Source organism: Aythya marila, assembly GCF_965140915.1.
Source record: "Aythya marila genome assembly, chromosome: 1".
Taxonomy (NCBI): domain Eukaryota; kingdom Metazoa; phylum Chordata; class Aves; order Anseriformes; family Anatidae; genus Aythya; species Aythya marila.
Window position 1 is genome coordinate 109,952,651 of NC_139042.1, and position 16,271 is coordinate 109,968,921.

A 16,271-nucleotide genomic window follows, 5' to 3' on the forward strand; every position below is an offset into this window, starting at 1 on the left:
AGCACTTACCCTGAAACAGCACAGACTTTGCCGTGTTTATGTCTGGCTATAAAAAAGATGCCATACACTAGGTTCTCATGCCTTCCCAAAGCCTTAAGAAACTCCTTAGGCACAAGTCAGAGAAGTTTCCCTAGCCTTACTGCTTTGCTGATAATCTGCTGGCAGCAACTCTCAATCAAAAGAAGAATCCCAAACTTGCCACCTAAATTCATTTCACTACATGAATGTGGGACCCAAACAATCTTCACCAGGCTCACTGCAACTAAGTGCCTGATGAAATCTTTCCTCATACACATAGTGTGCGTCCACCACTCCACTACCTGCTAAAACATAGGCAGGTTATTGCCCAGAACTCACTCCATGCACACAGAAAGGGGCTGAGCAAAGATAAACACACTTAATGTACATGGAAAATTTACAGCACTGACACGGAAAATGCAGGCACGAGACTATGCCATTACAAGGAAAAGAGGTTCCTTTGAGTAGCTCAGATTAATGTAAGAATTTAAGACCATGGGATGAACATCCCTGAAATTACAAGAACACACCTAACCACCTCCATGTGAACGTGGTGTCTGTGGTCACACAAATCCAACTCTTCTGGGCCTGTGTCTGTGCCCGCATACTTTGGGTAAAACAGCACTCACACTCTTCCTCCCACACTTTCCCCCCTAACTCTGACCACCACACTCATGAACATTTTTCAAATAACCAGACTCTCCTGAACTCCACTCAGAACAGGGACAGCCACAGAAAGTCACAGAACCATAGGATAGTTTGGGTTGGAAGGGCCCTTAAAGCCCCCCCAGTTCCACCCCCCTGCCATGGGCAGGGACACCTCCCACCAGCCCAGGTTGCCCAAAGCCCCATCCAGCCTGGCCTTGAGCACCTCCAGGGATGGGGCATCCACAGCTTCTCTGGGCAAGTCCTACCTTCCCTTCTCCACTCTTAAAAAAGTGCAGTCAAAACAATCAGTGACAAAGGATGAGAGACACAAAGGCTCAGAGAATCAAGTGTTTCATGATACTCCCAACACAACCACCCCGTGCCCTCATACAGTGTGATCTCCTCTGACTGTTCACTTCCCTCCTCCGTCTGACAAGCACAAGGATAACCAACAGCAGCAGGGATGTAAAGGCTGTTTAAGTAGTTACTCCTGGGGTATTACAATATCATTCTAAAATACTCTGTTGCAACAGACATGCGGCCCACTACACTTGTAACCATAATTTTACAAGTTGTAACACTGCAAACACTTTGTGTCTGGAAGCCTACTGTGAGTCCACTGAACTTTATTTTTGGTGCCCTAACAGTACTTCAGTGTGTCATTAGTACAAAGAGGATGATGGCCTTTCCTAGGCAGTTACTGGTTTCATACAACTCTTTCCACAACTCCTTGCACAAATTAGCAGAGGAGACAGACAATTGTGGACACTCGTGAGCAGATTTGAGTTGTCCACGGACACCTGGAGACCCTTTCAACTTCTCCTCTGCTATGTATAAAACTGAACTACTTGATACACATAGGACCAGAACAGTCTCTTGGCATATTCTAACACAGTTCCAGAAGCCAGTTTTTGGGGGAACAAACCAAACCAAAAAAGCACGCGCCTAAGCCTAAGCTACAGCTACCTGCTTCTGTAGAGGCTGACCGATTCCTGCTGCTGCTAACACCAATTCAGCTACACCAACACGAGGGGTATTTGCAGCTGCAGGTCGGCCAGGCTGCTGTCACGTCGCCGTGTTGTGTCGTGACATCCCGCTAGCATCAGCTTGGCCTCAGTGTCTTCCAGCTCAGCTCCCCCTACGTTAGGGACACCAGGAGCAGTGGGTGTACTTCACGGCCAGGGCTTTTAGCACTTTATGTGGAGCGTAACTTACCTTAGCAGCAGCCTGGCTGCTCTGGAGTTCCCACTACTGTGAGCGCCAGCAAAGATCAAAAGCCTTTAGCAATCAGGGATTTCTCAAGAAATGTTTTAACATTATTTCCCTAATATATGACAGGCTTCTGCGGCTTTCTACATCGTGTTAGCAGTTAACAGACCCAGCACCAGTCAACATTACGTGCAGGAGTCCAGCGGATAACGCTAGAGCTTCCGACCAGCCCACTTCATAGCTTTGCCTCCTGTCAAAATTTCTTCTGTTTTTTAGGGAAGCAGGTAACATGTTCAGGGCCAGAGGCAATCTCCTTTCTCTTGCTCCTCTGGGTTTACTTTTTCACAAATTTCAATAGTGACATCAGCATGAACAACAACCACAGGTAAAAGAAGCCCGTATAAAGCTTGTCAGGAGCTCGTTCTTCACAAACTAATCTGTGGAAGCAGTGGGGGGAACAAACAGGACGCAGTGGATAGGAAGACAGGGCTGAAGAGACCCCAGTTTGCTCTTCAATATATAGTAACGCCATGTTGCTTAAGTAGAAGACTTGGGAGAAAGTTCAGCATGAGGAAAACTGAGAAAAAGGAGAAGCACTTTTCTTCTCTTTTCCTTCTTTTTCTTCTCTTTTCCTTCTTTTTCTTCTCTTTTTTCTTCTCTTTTTCTTTCGGCATCCCCTCACGAGGCTTCCAGAATGAAAGGTATCAAACAGTCCTCAGGCAAAACACCCCAGGCTGCAATCTTGTCAGATTTCATAAGCTCAACAGGGCCAGGACGGGACCGCACCGGACAGACCCACAGAAAGCCCAGTGCTACGGCGAGCCCTAACCCCACAGCACGCTGTGAGGGGGCACCACATGCCAGGTCCAAAACTGCTGGGGGCAACCCCACAGCTTCCTCCACCTACCCCTCGCCGAACAGGCACCCAGCCTCTCGCTCAGGCAAACGAGCAGCTTGTTGCAGCTCCCCTAAGCGTCAGCACCCCGTGGCACTGCCTGCCAGTGCCACTTCTCACCCAGGACCGTCGCCACCAGCTGCCCCCTGCTCTGCTCCCTGCTGCAGCTCTCTGACGCCAGGCTCTCTACTCTGGGAGGTCGGCAAGGCAAAACATGAGTGCCTGTGGCAGCAGTGAAGACATGCTCCAGCCCTCGCGTGCAGCTTACTGCTGGCTGCGCTCAGCCTCTCGTTTCTGTGCCGCTGTGCCCACGATAGGCGCCTCACAGGTGGCACAGCCTTTGGTGACCTGGCGCTGTGTGTCTGTGAGCTGGTTTCCTAGCTGCTAAACGTCGGATCGTCAGCAGAGCACTGACTCTTCTGAGGAGGAAATCACTTCAAAGACCTCTAGCAAGCAAAGACTGCGCGTACACGGCACTCCAGGATGCTACATGATCGTATCAAAGCCGCTGGGATGAAAAACTGACATTTGATAACTAACGCGAGGTCACCTAAAAGATCTCAAAACACCGCATGGAAAATTCTTATTTTGACACAAAATTAAGCAATTCCATGATCAGGCCTATTATCTCCTCTGCCGCTTCGACGTGATCTCATAAAAGCACCGGGCGCCTGCAATCCCAACTGCTGCAGGATCCTCCCTCACTCAACACAAGACGTACACGTTTAATACTTCTCTCGTTAGCGGGGCATGTACAGCAAAGCCTAAAGTACCTCAGATTATTTACCGTGCTGTATAAACAGAGCGCTGTTTTCAAAGCCTCGTAACTGTCAAATCAAAGCTACCTTTCGCGGGAACATTCAGAAGCGTTTCTTCTGGATGGTGGCTATTTGCCTGACAGTTTCAACTTGCCATCCCCAACCACAAGAAGGTTAAGGGTGGTTTTTTTGAGACAGCAGCGAGTGTTTCCTCACTAACAAGCTGTCAAGCCGTTTCGGCCTGAAGTTCTTTGCTCCCTTCTCATCCATACGCATAAAACGCTGCAGAAAAATTCAATCCCAGCAGCGCGAGAAGAGCTCCTCTGCACGCACCTACGATGGCCTCAACTCCCTGCTGCAACAGCTCCAGTTTCAGAAGCTGTGGCCGCTCCGCTTTGACAGCCACAGCTTATATTACACTGCAAATACGCTTCTAATCAATCCTCAAACAGCGCAGCAGATCGGTGCGGAGATAAAGCACTGCCATTTCATAGGCGCAGGAGCAGCGCTACCACGGCACCTGAGGAAGGCAGTTTAGCAAAACGCAGAGCCCAGCTGAGCGAGCTGGAAAAGGGCCTGCTGCTTGTAGACCCGGGTTCTCTTCCCAAATTCGCCGCCAGATCCAACTGACCTGGTTGGAGAAAACCCCGTGGGCTCCAGCTGCCTGGGTTGAGCAGGTTCCCACACTCCCCCTCTGCTCAGAAGGTGCGCACGGAGATGCCCAGCCCAGAGGAACTGCTCAAGTGCTCTCGGTGCCCGAATCACAAGCACGCTGACCTGAATACCGAGAGAGACGAGCTCTCCCCCGATCCTGGATGCGGTTAAACCACTGCATACGTCACGCGCTCTTTTTGCCACAGATTGCACCACTGAGGAGCACTTAAAATCAGCATTGTTTTCAAGGCTACAGCACCCAATTTCAGTGAACTCTCAGAGGACATCACTCCGGCACCTCTCAGCCCTGCTTTGTTGGAAGAAATTATGTCACACGTAAAGCATACTTGCCATTCTCCTGCTTCAAAAGCATTTCATTGATTCTGCCAAGCCTTTAGAAACAAGCAAACAAACAAACAGCCCACCGTACTGTGCCACTTTTCATCTCCCTTCCCCGTTCCACCAGCTCCTCCTCAGAGGGCAAACAAGGAAAAGCTCGTCTCTGCTTTTAAGTCTCCCTGAAAAAAGGGGGATCTTGGAGCGTGTTCAGCCACCCCAAAGAGATAACGCTCATTCTGCAGATAGAGTAAACTGCAATTTCGTAACAGCCTTTAAAATAAATTCAGCGAGTGTTGTCAAGGTAGATCAAAACCGAATCGCTGAGATCCAACCACCGAGGCGCAGGTAACAACGCACAGAAGCAGGAGCAAAACCCACAAACGGACTCGGGCAGCAGCAGCTCGCTTTGCACCACAGCCACGGCTCAGGATCTCAGACTGGATTTCAAGACGGGTCACTAGGATCGAGGCAGAAGCCCGGGCAGTTTAAGGGGACATCTCAAACTCCAGTCCCAGTCAAGTTCATGCAAGACCCTTGCAGAAGACGCAGGTAAAACAAGCTACGCCCTCCCTCTCCTTCCCAAACACAGAAGCACATCTGTTAGAGCACAATAAAATCAAGGTTTAGACCTCGGGCTTAATACTCCTTCCAAAATTTCTACTATCGCTGATTAGGATAATTGGATATTCTTCATATCCCTGCAGACATCTGATCCTTTTTAACTCTTGTTGAATCCTTGCTCCTGATGATTCTCACAGCATGAGTTTCACTGCTTAATTGCAACCACGCTAAATATTCTGCCATCAGTTTACACTGCATGTTCTGCATCACCAGACAGTCCTGAAGAAGCAGAAACTTTTCCACAGCTCAACAAGCACGCTCCTCTTTTTGCAGTCGCTATAAAGCTGCTTAAAGAGGGCTCCTCTTTTCGTGCATCGCGCGCATGTTCGGGGATGAGAAACGCTGTTGGCAAAAAGGAGAAGGTAAACCGAAGGAGCTGCTCTCAGGCAAGGGAAGCTGTAACAAATAGGTGTAAAAAACATTTAGCAAGTTTAGCAGACTCTTAGAGGTACAGCTCGATGAGCACTCCCCTTGGCAGCAACGCCAGCTGACGAGACTGCTGCTACCAATATTTACTTCCACCCCTGCACCACGCTGTCTGATGTGCCGGTACAACCGCATGCGTGGCCAAACAGCGAACGAGTTTGGCAAACCCACCCAGGCTAAATATAACCTTTTCTTTTGCCAGGCTACTTATAACCCGGCTCAGCCCCTTGATCCATTGCAGCACACAGCTGCTCGAGCAGCAGCACCGGCACAAAGGGAGGGCTGCTGCAGAGCCCAAGAGGGGACGACGCACTGAGGACCGCCCGAAAACCAGCTCTATCAGAGAAAGGCTCGCGGGCATCGCAGCTCCTACAGCTAAGGATACAGCCACCAGATGCAACCCTGTTTCTTCAAAAACACCAGCAACGCTCATTTTGAAGTCAACATCGGAGCAGCAGATTGGGGTTGAGCAGGCAGTAAAACATCACCTTCTGTTTTGCTGTTGTGACAGTTAACCAGGGCTTGTAAGATGGCGCGGTCTTAGAGGCAACTCTTCCAAAATTTCCTTACAGAATGGCCCAAGTTTGTCAAGATCACCTGCAAGCCCTGATCACAGGCACAGTCCCTACCACAGCTGAGATCCAGCCCCAAGAGAATTAAAGCAGGGACATAAAAACCCGACAGAGGAGTAAAGGTATGGGGAAAGCCATTTCACATGGGGTAGGCACAGCAGTGCTCAGAGAACAGATCAGCAGTAAGATCTCCTTCCATTCACAAAATGCTCTCAAAACCCAAGTTAACACCTTCATTTTGCCAGCAGGAAGACCAGAGGGACTCCAGCAGAGCTTGTAAGCAGGAAATCCTAGCCTACAGCAAATCTCGCTGGGTTAAAGGACTTGATATCTATGCAAACAGACCACAGACCTCACTGAGGCACGGAGATTTCTGTGAAGTCCAAGGCCGTGCAAACCAGATAGTAGGATTTTACGAAGGCTGCCTGCCTTGCTCTGAAGAAATGCTGGTAAACTTCTAGAAAGTGGGAGAGATCAAACCCTGCTAAGTAACACAGCTGACATTTAGGATGTGAATTAGTTTCGATACTCACTTGAGTGTCAATTGCTCCCTGAGATAAGGGGGTCAGGTTTTGTTTTTCTTTTCTTCCACTGAATTTTTAAAGACCAACAAAACTCCTAAGACGCACGCACAGTTAGCAAGGCAACACGGTGTGTCAGGAACTCGAGAGGCAAAAAAAAAAAAAAAACCTCTAGAAAAAATCCTATAGAAATAGGAATGGAAATTCAACATATTACAGAGCAGCGAGTCTTTGAATCGCCAGGAAATGCGGATCAAAGGTTAGTCCATTCTTATCCCCCTCGAACACATCAACTGTTCACAAAAGCCGCTGCATATGAAGATTTTAGCCGTGTGGCTTATAGTCGCCTTACTTTCTATATTTGGGTGTTCAGTGACAAATGCAGTTTCTTTGGCTGTGGCCTAACCCTAACTGAAAACAATCCAAGTGCACAAACTGCAAAGATGAAAACGCAAGATGGGGAAGGAGGGAGAGAGCGAGGGAAGCACGGGGAAGAAAGAGCTCGCGCTCTTTGTATCCATAATATACAGAAGACATCCACAAAGTTTCTGGTTGTACGCACAGACACCTATTTATTTTCTTCCACATTGAAATTCAGGTCTTGCCTAGCTTAGAAGACTGTGTTGACCGATAAACAAATTAACTGATCACAAGAGCCGAAAGCAAGACGCCTCCCCAGAAAACACAAAAAAATAAAATAAAATAAAATAAAATAAAAGCCACAAAACCCCTCTACACACACCCCTGCCCCACACGAAGATGGTTGCAACAGTATTGTCATATTCTCCCTACTTCCCTCGCTCCGCAGCAGATCACGGTTTCTCTCAAAACATCTTTATTGCGTCTATGAACTGAACAATCTGCCCTGGGAAAAAAAAAAAAAAAACGTATCCTGGGAAGTCAGCGACAGAACTTTTACCAAACGCTGCCAAAACCAAGTCCGTCTACGTACACACAAAATACATCCCCAGAGGAATTCCCAACGTTAACCTGACCAAAGACGAGCAACTGAATGGGAGGGGGACTTAGACAAAAACTTGTTTCGTTTTTTTTTTTTTTTTTAGTTGGTTTTGTTCACACTTATTTAACGTCAATGATTGATTAACATTTTGGATAAAGGAGGTCTTTGTTAGTGCTTCAGCATCTCCACCCCTTCAATTAAGGTGTTAAGAGTTCACAACAGTGCAGTGAGACCGCAGACCCCAAGACCCCCTTCTCCACAAAATCCGCCCCCCCCCCCCCAAGGAAAAAAAAAAAAACAAACAAACACCAAAAACCCCACCTTACTGGGAAAATTCCCAAATCCCAAAACTGTCATCGCTGCTAACTCCAACTTAAAAAAGAAAGCTGCCTTTCTTTTGTTGTTTGAGGAGGAGCCAGCAAGGGAGACAAGGAAAGAATATGAGCCCCTGAGCCATTTTTATGCTCCGAGTAAGAAAAAAAGGCCACATTCATTGAAAATAATCTGTTTGGAGATCGCTGTTAAAAACCAAACCCAACCCAACCCCAGAGCCAGCACCCAACCGGTCCGAAATGGCTACAGAATCACACCAAAGCTACCCCCGTGCTTTCCAGCAGCTGGCCAATGGGCCTGCAGTGGGATATGGGAACACGCAGGGGGAAGGCACAACTGCCTGCCAGCCCTTGCTGCCCCTCAGCCCTGCTCAGCTCCACTAGTCCCACACTGTGGCACCCCCACGGGCAGCAACCAGGCCTTATGGCCCTAGCGGGAAGCGGGAGAGAGGTAAACCAAAAGACAGGGCTAAAGCTCTTTAGGTATGTTAATTCTCTTCCTCTGTTCCCTGGGATTTTTTTATTTGATTCCATGTAGTGCATTGCCTAGCTTCCCGATACTTGTTTTTGTAATGCATTGAGCAATCGCTGACTGAATATTAACCTCCAACAAAACAAGGAAAAAAATACGCTTTGCTTTTTTTTTTTTTTTTTTTTTCCCCTTTTTAAAGCTCGATACACTTAAGGATGCTTCACGCACGGCTCCTATGCTTCCTGTGTGGGCTTTTCATGGAGAAATCCAGGACGAAATACTTACGAGGAAAACAAAACCGTTCCTGGAACCCCTCAGAACTGGAAGAGCTGTCTCCCCCGCTTCCTCCAACTCTGTTTTGACAGGAGAGCGACAGTCACCCGCAGCAGGGCTGAGCGAGACGAGCCTGGCTCGGCACAGCCTCCTGTTCTCCTCTGCCCCGAGCCGCTGAGGTGAGGAGCTGCCCCAGCCCGGGGGAAGCCGCTGCTCTCCATGGCCAGTGCTGATGCTCCCCTCCAAGACGAGGCTCTGGGTTCCTCCTCGCCCACTTTGGGACCCGAGGCGAGCTCTAGCACCTCTCACCGTGCCCCCCAGCCAGCTCCCCAGCGCTGCTGCTTATCCCACACTTTGTTCCCTCGCTGCGTGCCAGCTCCCTGCCCGATCCCTCTCCCCGGTGTGTTTACTACGAAGCCACCGCGCACGCCGCCATCCCCCCGCGGCGCCTCACGCCCCGACGCCCCCCGAGCGCGCCGCGTCCCGCGCCGGGCTTTGTCTGCCCCCGCCGCCCCCCTGCACCCCGAATCCCGGCCGGCGGCGGCCTCGCCCTGGCGTCCACGCGGGGGCTTCGGGGAGAGCCCGGCGGCGCCCGGCGCCCACCTGTCCCGGCGCAGCCCCTCGGGGCAGCCGAGGCCAGGCGCTCCCCGCGCCCCCCGGCCCCCTCAGCTCAAACTTTCGGCGGGCGGCGGTTGAGGAGGGGACGGTTGGGGGGGGGGGGGGCGACCGTTGGGCGGTCGGTTGGTTGGGGGGGGGGGCGGCCGCGCGCCGCCTCCCCTCACTCACCGGGGGCCGCGGGCGGGCTCAGCGGCGGGCGGGCGGGGGCGGCGCGCCGGGTGCCCCCGCCGCCGGGTCCTTCCCCCGCCCGCAGACGCACACAGGCTCCATTGTCCGCCGGCGCCTCCCCCCCTGCCCGCCGCGCGCGTGGTACCGCCCCCCGCAGCCCCCCCCGCCCCCCCTCTCTCCCTGCCCGTTCTCCCCCCCCCCGCCTCGCTCGCTCGCTCCCTCCCCCCCCCGGCTCCCGGCCCGCTCCCGCCGCGCCCCGCCCCGGCAGTGGTACCGGCCCCGGCTCGCTCCGCCGGCGGGACCGCCTCTCGCTCCCCGCGCCGGGCAGTGGGCTCGCCCGGCCCCGCGCCCCGCCCCTCCCCACACAGGGGGCGGGCGCTGCCGTACCCGACCCCCCCCCCCTCCCCTCAGCTCCCTCCTTCCCCCCCCGCCGCCTACGCAGTGGTAGCGGCCGGGCTCTTAAAGAGACAGGCCCGCCTCCGCCGGCGCCCCCCGCAGCCGCAGGGGAGGCGCTGGGCAAGCCACGCCCCTCCGCCGAGACCACGCCCCCTCCGCGAGGCCACGCCCCGCGGTGTAGGCCACGCCTTCTGTGAGGAGGCCACGCCCCCTGCCGGCGGCGCGCGGGCCCGCCCCGTAACGGCCCCAACGGCCGGGGCGCGAGCCCCCTGACAGGGCGCTGCTGCGCGGGGCTCCCCTCAGCGGCTCCCCTCAGCCGCCAGCCCCCGCTGCCCGCCCGGGAACCCTCCCGGGGCCCGCAGGAGCCGGGCACCCGCCCCCCCGCTCCTCGAGGCGCCTCTGGAAGCCCCGGCCCGCGCCCCAGCCCCGAGGAGCCGCGGAGCACCCGCAGCGAGGCGCCGTGAGCCGTGAGGCGTCAGCGGCTGCCGCCCTCGCCCCCCTCCCTCCCTCCCTCCCTCCCTCCTCCCCCGGCCGCCTCTCGCCCCGGCGAGGCGCAGGGAGCCCGCGCGGCCCCCGGCTCCCCCGCGCTGCGGTTGCTGCCGCTCCCCTCCCCTCCCCTCCCCCAGCCCCAGCCCCATCCCCCTGCGCTCGCAGCAGTTATAAATGACTGTGCAACTCGGCAGGCAGCGGGCTCAAATAACCGCGGCCAGCCGCTCCCCCCCAACGGCTTCACGGCTCTTCCTTCCTCCCTCCCTCCCCTCAGGGCTGCGGGTAGCGCGGCGAGGTGCGGTGCTGCCCCCGCAGGAGCCGGGCTGCCGGGGGGGATCGGGCGCAGCCCTGAGAGCCCTGGCGCTGCCCTCCCGGGGCCTCACCATGGGAACTGCCAACACGAGGCTCCCGAGTGACCCCAGCTGCGGTGACAGGCGGTGAGGCAGGTACGTGGAGCCCCGGCCTACTGGGAGAGCATCCCCTGCCGCGGGGCCTTGCCCTCCCTCGGGCACACTTGTAAGAGCAGCCCCGGCCAGGCAGCTGGCCCGGCTCTCCGCAGCGCTCCAACAACATCTTGGACCCATTACGGCTCTCACCGCGCTGCCTGCGCGCCCCTCGCAGCTCCCTGGCGGCAGCGGGGACAGAAGGCCAGCCTTGTGACTCAGAAACGGGGTCCTCTTGCGCCAGGGCGAAGCGAGCCTAAGGAAAGCGGCTACAGGAGCTCCACTTGCACAGAACCCATCAGACAAGACAGGCCAGCCAGCAAAACGCATTTGCATTACACTTGCTGTAGAGGGTTCAGAGCATGGCACACCCCAGTCGCTGCTTTTATGCTCTGTAAGGGCCCGGCCCTGCAAACACCGATTTTTACATGTGTAAGTAGAGTCCCACTGAAACACAATGGAGCTACTCATGCAAATAACATTACGAGTGTAGGGCTGTGGCTCCATTTCACCACTCCATCTGCGGCAGACTTGGAGGATCCTGCTGCTCTCCCTCACAGTTACCGCCGCTCGCTTGTGCCGGATAAACAATTTATGGAGCCACAGCCACAGGTGAGCTGTTTAAACGACCCAACTTTCCTTTAAAAGCCATGCATACTAACGAGAACAACCCCTGAACACCAGACCAGCTCTGATGCAGATCTCATCCCCGCGAGTGGCTGAACAGGCGCAACTGGAGGAGGTGGAAACATCTGAGGAAGAGGAACTTTTGAAGACGGGACTGAAGGCAGGCGAAATGGCGACACGGAGCCCTAGCGTGCGAAGGCTGCAGGCATGACTCTTCTGAAGTTAGACCCTGCCCCTGACCACCCGCGCTCTGCAGCCGAGCCTGTTCTCTAACCGCACAGTTGTTCCACGTGACAGAAGTTTCACCTCCAGTGAAACAGCAGATCACACCTTTTCAGTCACTGGTGCTTAAAAACATTCCCTCAAGAAAGTCTGCCACCATTACGAAGGATCTGCCGACAGGTATTGCTTCCAGGATCAGGAACGTACACTCACTCCTCCTTACAAATAAGGGACGCGGTTTCCGTGTGCATCCGTAGCCAGCACGCCGCTGCTTCTGCAGTCAGAGGATCCCTCGCTATTAGCTTTGACACTGCACATTTGGGCCAAGCGAAGTATTCCCTACATTTTTTTCAGTTTATGGGCTATTTTATCTCCAGCAACTCCGGGTTGAAATTGCATCACATATTTCCTGTCTGCTGAGGCAAGATTTCCCTCTTTCAGCGTCATCATAACCTTCCAGCAGGGAAGCTCCACCAACTCCTTCAGAGCTTTGCTCTCTATTCTGCCCTCGACTTCTGTGTTCACGTACACCTGTGCAAAGTGGGTGTAAAACGCTCGCACGGCTGGAAGTGAAGAACACACATCATTAGGAGGATGTGTTGCTTTGTTTGTTTGCTTTAGGTTTGTTTTTTTTTTTTCTTCCTTTTGCTCTGGTGTAAATGATCAGAGGAGCCGCAGGACCACAGAAAGATCAGGCTCTGTGAAATCTTTTTCTTACGAGCTTTGAGTTTTACATGGCTGCGTGCTCTAATGAGCCTTCTCGAAAGGAAACAACCCGCTCTGTGAGGAGCCCAGGTGATGGCAGTTCTCCTACTGCCACGATCTCTCTGCATGGGCTCAGGGGAGCTGCCTTCATGAATCCCGCTGCAGGACAAAGCCTGATGCTGGACGGCGTGAAAGAGATGGCAACAGACCACAGGGAAGGGCAGCTTAACATTCGCTGTTAACTTGGAAAAGCCTCTCCTTTCTGAAAGCATTTATCTATTATAAATCATTCCTAAAAGATGAGGAAATCAGGATTAGGAGGAGGGGGAGAGATTGTTGCGTCTTTGTTTCTAGTTCCGTTTCTTTTGCCATCAGACTAGAGCCTAGTCTGGCTAGCCCCGAGCCTAGCCAGTTTTGCTGAACCTCAGACTTGCAAACGCCAAAGCAGCAGCTTCGCTGGGTTGGGGCGAGCGATCCCTCTGCTCCTGCATGGGACTGCACAAGCTCAGACAGAAGGGCAAAGCGTACATACCCGTAACGATCTCCATATATATATATATATATATATATGCACACACACACACCCCCCAGTGCTGGCATAAGGCCACACCTGTAGCTCCCCGTCGTGGCTCATGATGGCCTTGATGGCCACAGAGGGCAGAGAGCGCTGCTAGGAGGGAGGCTGGCTGCACAGCATCACCCTCCAGCAACAGGCACGTGCAGCGTGGCAATCAGGGCGCTTGTCCTAGCTACACTGCGAAGGGAGAAACGTTTAATCTCAGGTTTTCCTATTCACTCATCAATCTCCAAATGACCTGAGCCTTAATCAGGTTTGGGCTGGAGCGTGGAAGTGGGACTGCGGTTAAAATATGTGCCAGAAGAACCTCAGGATTTCCAGACAGACTTCTGGAGGATCTGCCCCCCTTCGAGACATTATCCCACATCAGAACCGTAATGCAGTGCACAAATCCCACGCATTATAACAGTCCAATTGCAGGAAGCTCTCGCCCTGTTTAGAGTCATCTCCAAAGTCAATAAGCAGGTGTGAGGCAAATGCTAGGCAGCAATACGGATAAATGCTCAGTTTTATCTCCTGTGATTAAAAAAAAAATTAAAAAAAAAAGGAGAGAGGAGATTGAATCAGAAGGGGAATCAGGTAAACAGAATCTGGGGAAACATGCTCATGCAACACATGAAAAATACAAAATCATACAAAACAGAGGTGGCAAATTTTGGCATACAGGAGATCCCAAAACCAATGTTTGCACAGGAACACTGGTCCTATTACACTGTTCCAGTGTTTTACAGGGAGCTGCTAACACATACCAAGTTGTTGTGGCCCAGCCAGGAGAATTTGGCTGTAGACCTGCCTGACCCTTGAGCATTTCAAGACTCAGCAGAAACATTACGCTCCCTTTGTATGTGCACAACTGTCTTTGACTGCAATGAGAAAAGGCACGGCAGCAGCCCAGGAAATTGCCCAAATCACCTCCTGCTCCCATTCAGCCACCTGGTGAGCCTAGTCCAAGAGAGCACACCCTTGCTCAGCCACAGCTCTGCTGCACGGGGACACAGACTGCGCTTCTGTGGTGTAAACCCCACCAAACAAACCGTTATCCCCAGAGGAGTATTTTTGAGAAAGCCACGAGCAGCTGAAGAAAGCACCTCTCAGAAGCATCCTTCTCACGGGAGGAATGGAAGAAGGCTGAGCCTGCCCTCAGGCAGACAGAAGCCATGGGTGACCAGCAGGCACAACGCCGGCGCTTTTGGCATGAGAGGCTCCTCGTGCCTCCCCGTGCATCTGGGGCCGCTCAGGGTGCCTGCCTGCTGTACCATGGGGCGGCAGCACAGATGTTTGGGGGTAACATTCGGCTCACGACTCTCCCTGCAAGGCTACACGAAGATAAAAATAACTTCAGCATGATTTCCCCTCTCGATTGCACATGAAGAAGAAACCAAGCCCCCACTGTACTGCAGACTGGCCCATTAGAGCGAACGGTTAAATTCTTGCTCTGAAAAAGTAGGCGTTGTTGTCTGTTTTGTGAGGCAGAAATCAATATTCCCGCCTCCTCTCCTTCTGTTATTTCACCTTGAGATACTCACAGTCGGGTAGATGAGATCTGAATCTTACTCCCCGTTACTGCAACTTTTCTCTCCCCAGCACTTCACGGGGTCATCGATGTTGTCGGCGTCCTAACCTACCTGTAATTTACCACTCAGCTCCCTAAACTGAACGCCACCGGGGCCTGAGGCAGTGCCTGATTTTCCTTCCAAATCACACTGTCGCGGCTATTTCTAACTGTTTATCTACACCCTCTATCTCAGTCATTTTGCTCCCTGCGTGCTCCAATAACAACCCTCTCTCTGCCACAGCCTCTTTCTTCCCTGGGCCCCTATAATTCACCCCCTGGTGCTAGCTTCTTCCACGCCACGGGCCTCTCACACAAACCTTGTTTAACAGTGAAAAGCTCCTTCTCCTCCCTGCCCCCCTCTGGGCCAACCACGGGGGCAGCTTGGTAAAGGGGGAAGCGAGGTGAGAAGGCCCTGAGCGAGCCAGCTTCAGCCCAAGCACGCCCGAAGCATCGCCAGGTGAGATAAGTGGCGCCGCACAGGAGCAGCTGCTCCTCCAGCAGGTTTCCCTTCGGCACTTCAGATTCTGGGGCCGGGACTGGTTCCCGCAGACCAGGTAGCGATACTGCCAGGCTGCCTGGGCTGTCCCGACGAGTCCTCTTGGATGCAGCTCTGTCTACTATCGTGCCTGCCTCTGTCACCTAAGGATTAGACAACTGCAATATGCTCTACTTGGCACCATGCTTTAAACCCATTCATAAACTGAAGGCAGTGCCGAATTCAGCGCTGCGAGATAAGCCGTGTCTCTCACCCACGGTCCTTCTCACATTTGTGCTCCATTTTTACGCCAGTTGACCGCTGCTTTCCAGAGGGATTTTAACATGTTCCTGACGACCTCTAGTGCCTTGCGTACCAGGAGCCTTCCCACCTGAGAAATCACCTCTTACATTTCTCAGAAGCAGCAGCAAAGGCACTGGCTATTCTGCCTCGAGTTTAAAGAATCACCTCCCCGGGCGTTTGACCACCCTTTTGCATCCCATCCTAGCACCCCGGAGACGCGTAAATTTGTACTGGTACCTGGGAGAGCGGAGCTGAGGGTTGTTCAGTCTCTAATTTGCCATTGTTTGCTGGTGACAGTCTGATGAAATAGCTCGAGTTATAATGAAGACAGTTTTCATTATCTGTCACTTAAAAATGTCAAGGGAGCTCCGACTGAATGGATAGGTGCTACCTGTTGTTTCAAACAGCTTGTGATGAAGGAAATACATTTCAAAAGCGCTAGTCACTGATTTACAGGTGCTGTACAAAGATTACATAAAACAGTGAGATGCCTCCAAAGAAAACAATCAGATTTCCCCCTTGCTCTTTAGACATTGGTTTATTATCAGAGCGTGGTGCTGGCTTTCCTCTGCAGCAATCACCGGAGGCTTTTCGGACCTGCAAGACCCTCGATGGCAGAGGACTACACCGACACACACAGGTGCCTTCTTTACGAGAGGGCACTCAAGACTTTTGGCTCAGCTACATACACGCCTCATTCTCGCTCTGCATTTCTACTTGTGGACTTTTATGGTGCAAACTTTAGCAACAGATGTCATGGCTGGACATAATTCTGTCCAAGCATTTTGCTAGTCCCTCTCTGCGGAAGGTGTTGGCCTCTCACAGCTGAACTGCAAGAACAGACTGTGTGAATGTTCCTAGTCCATCTGAGCACAAAATCTGCCAGCTTATTTTAAATTTTATCTGTTTATTCGCTGGTAAGAATGCATCTGCTTACGATACCTGCCTTGCAGATCCTGAGAGACACCTAGCACAGCGTGTTTCTTTTCCATCT

General features: G+C 52.9%; 1 protein-coding gene across 6 annotated transcripts in view; it reads right to left on the reverse strand.

Annotated features, from left to right (window-relative positions):
• Nucleotides 1-16,271, reverse strand: part of BCL9 (BCL9 transcription coactivator) — a 51,989-nt gene that overhangs the window by 18,672 nt on the left and 17,046 nt on the right. Inside the window, exon 1 of one of the 6 annotated variants that reach the window (XM_082760895.1) lies at nt 9,486-9,536. The exons of 4 other annotated variants lie outside the window; for them this stretch is intronic. The gene's annotated coding sequence lies outside the window, so the exon portion shown is untranslated. Of the gene's footprint in view, nt 1-8,711; nt 9,135-9,485; nt 9,537-16,271 lie in introns of those variants that run through there. One more of the 6 variants, XM_082760894.1, reaches the window with a different exon arrangement.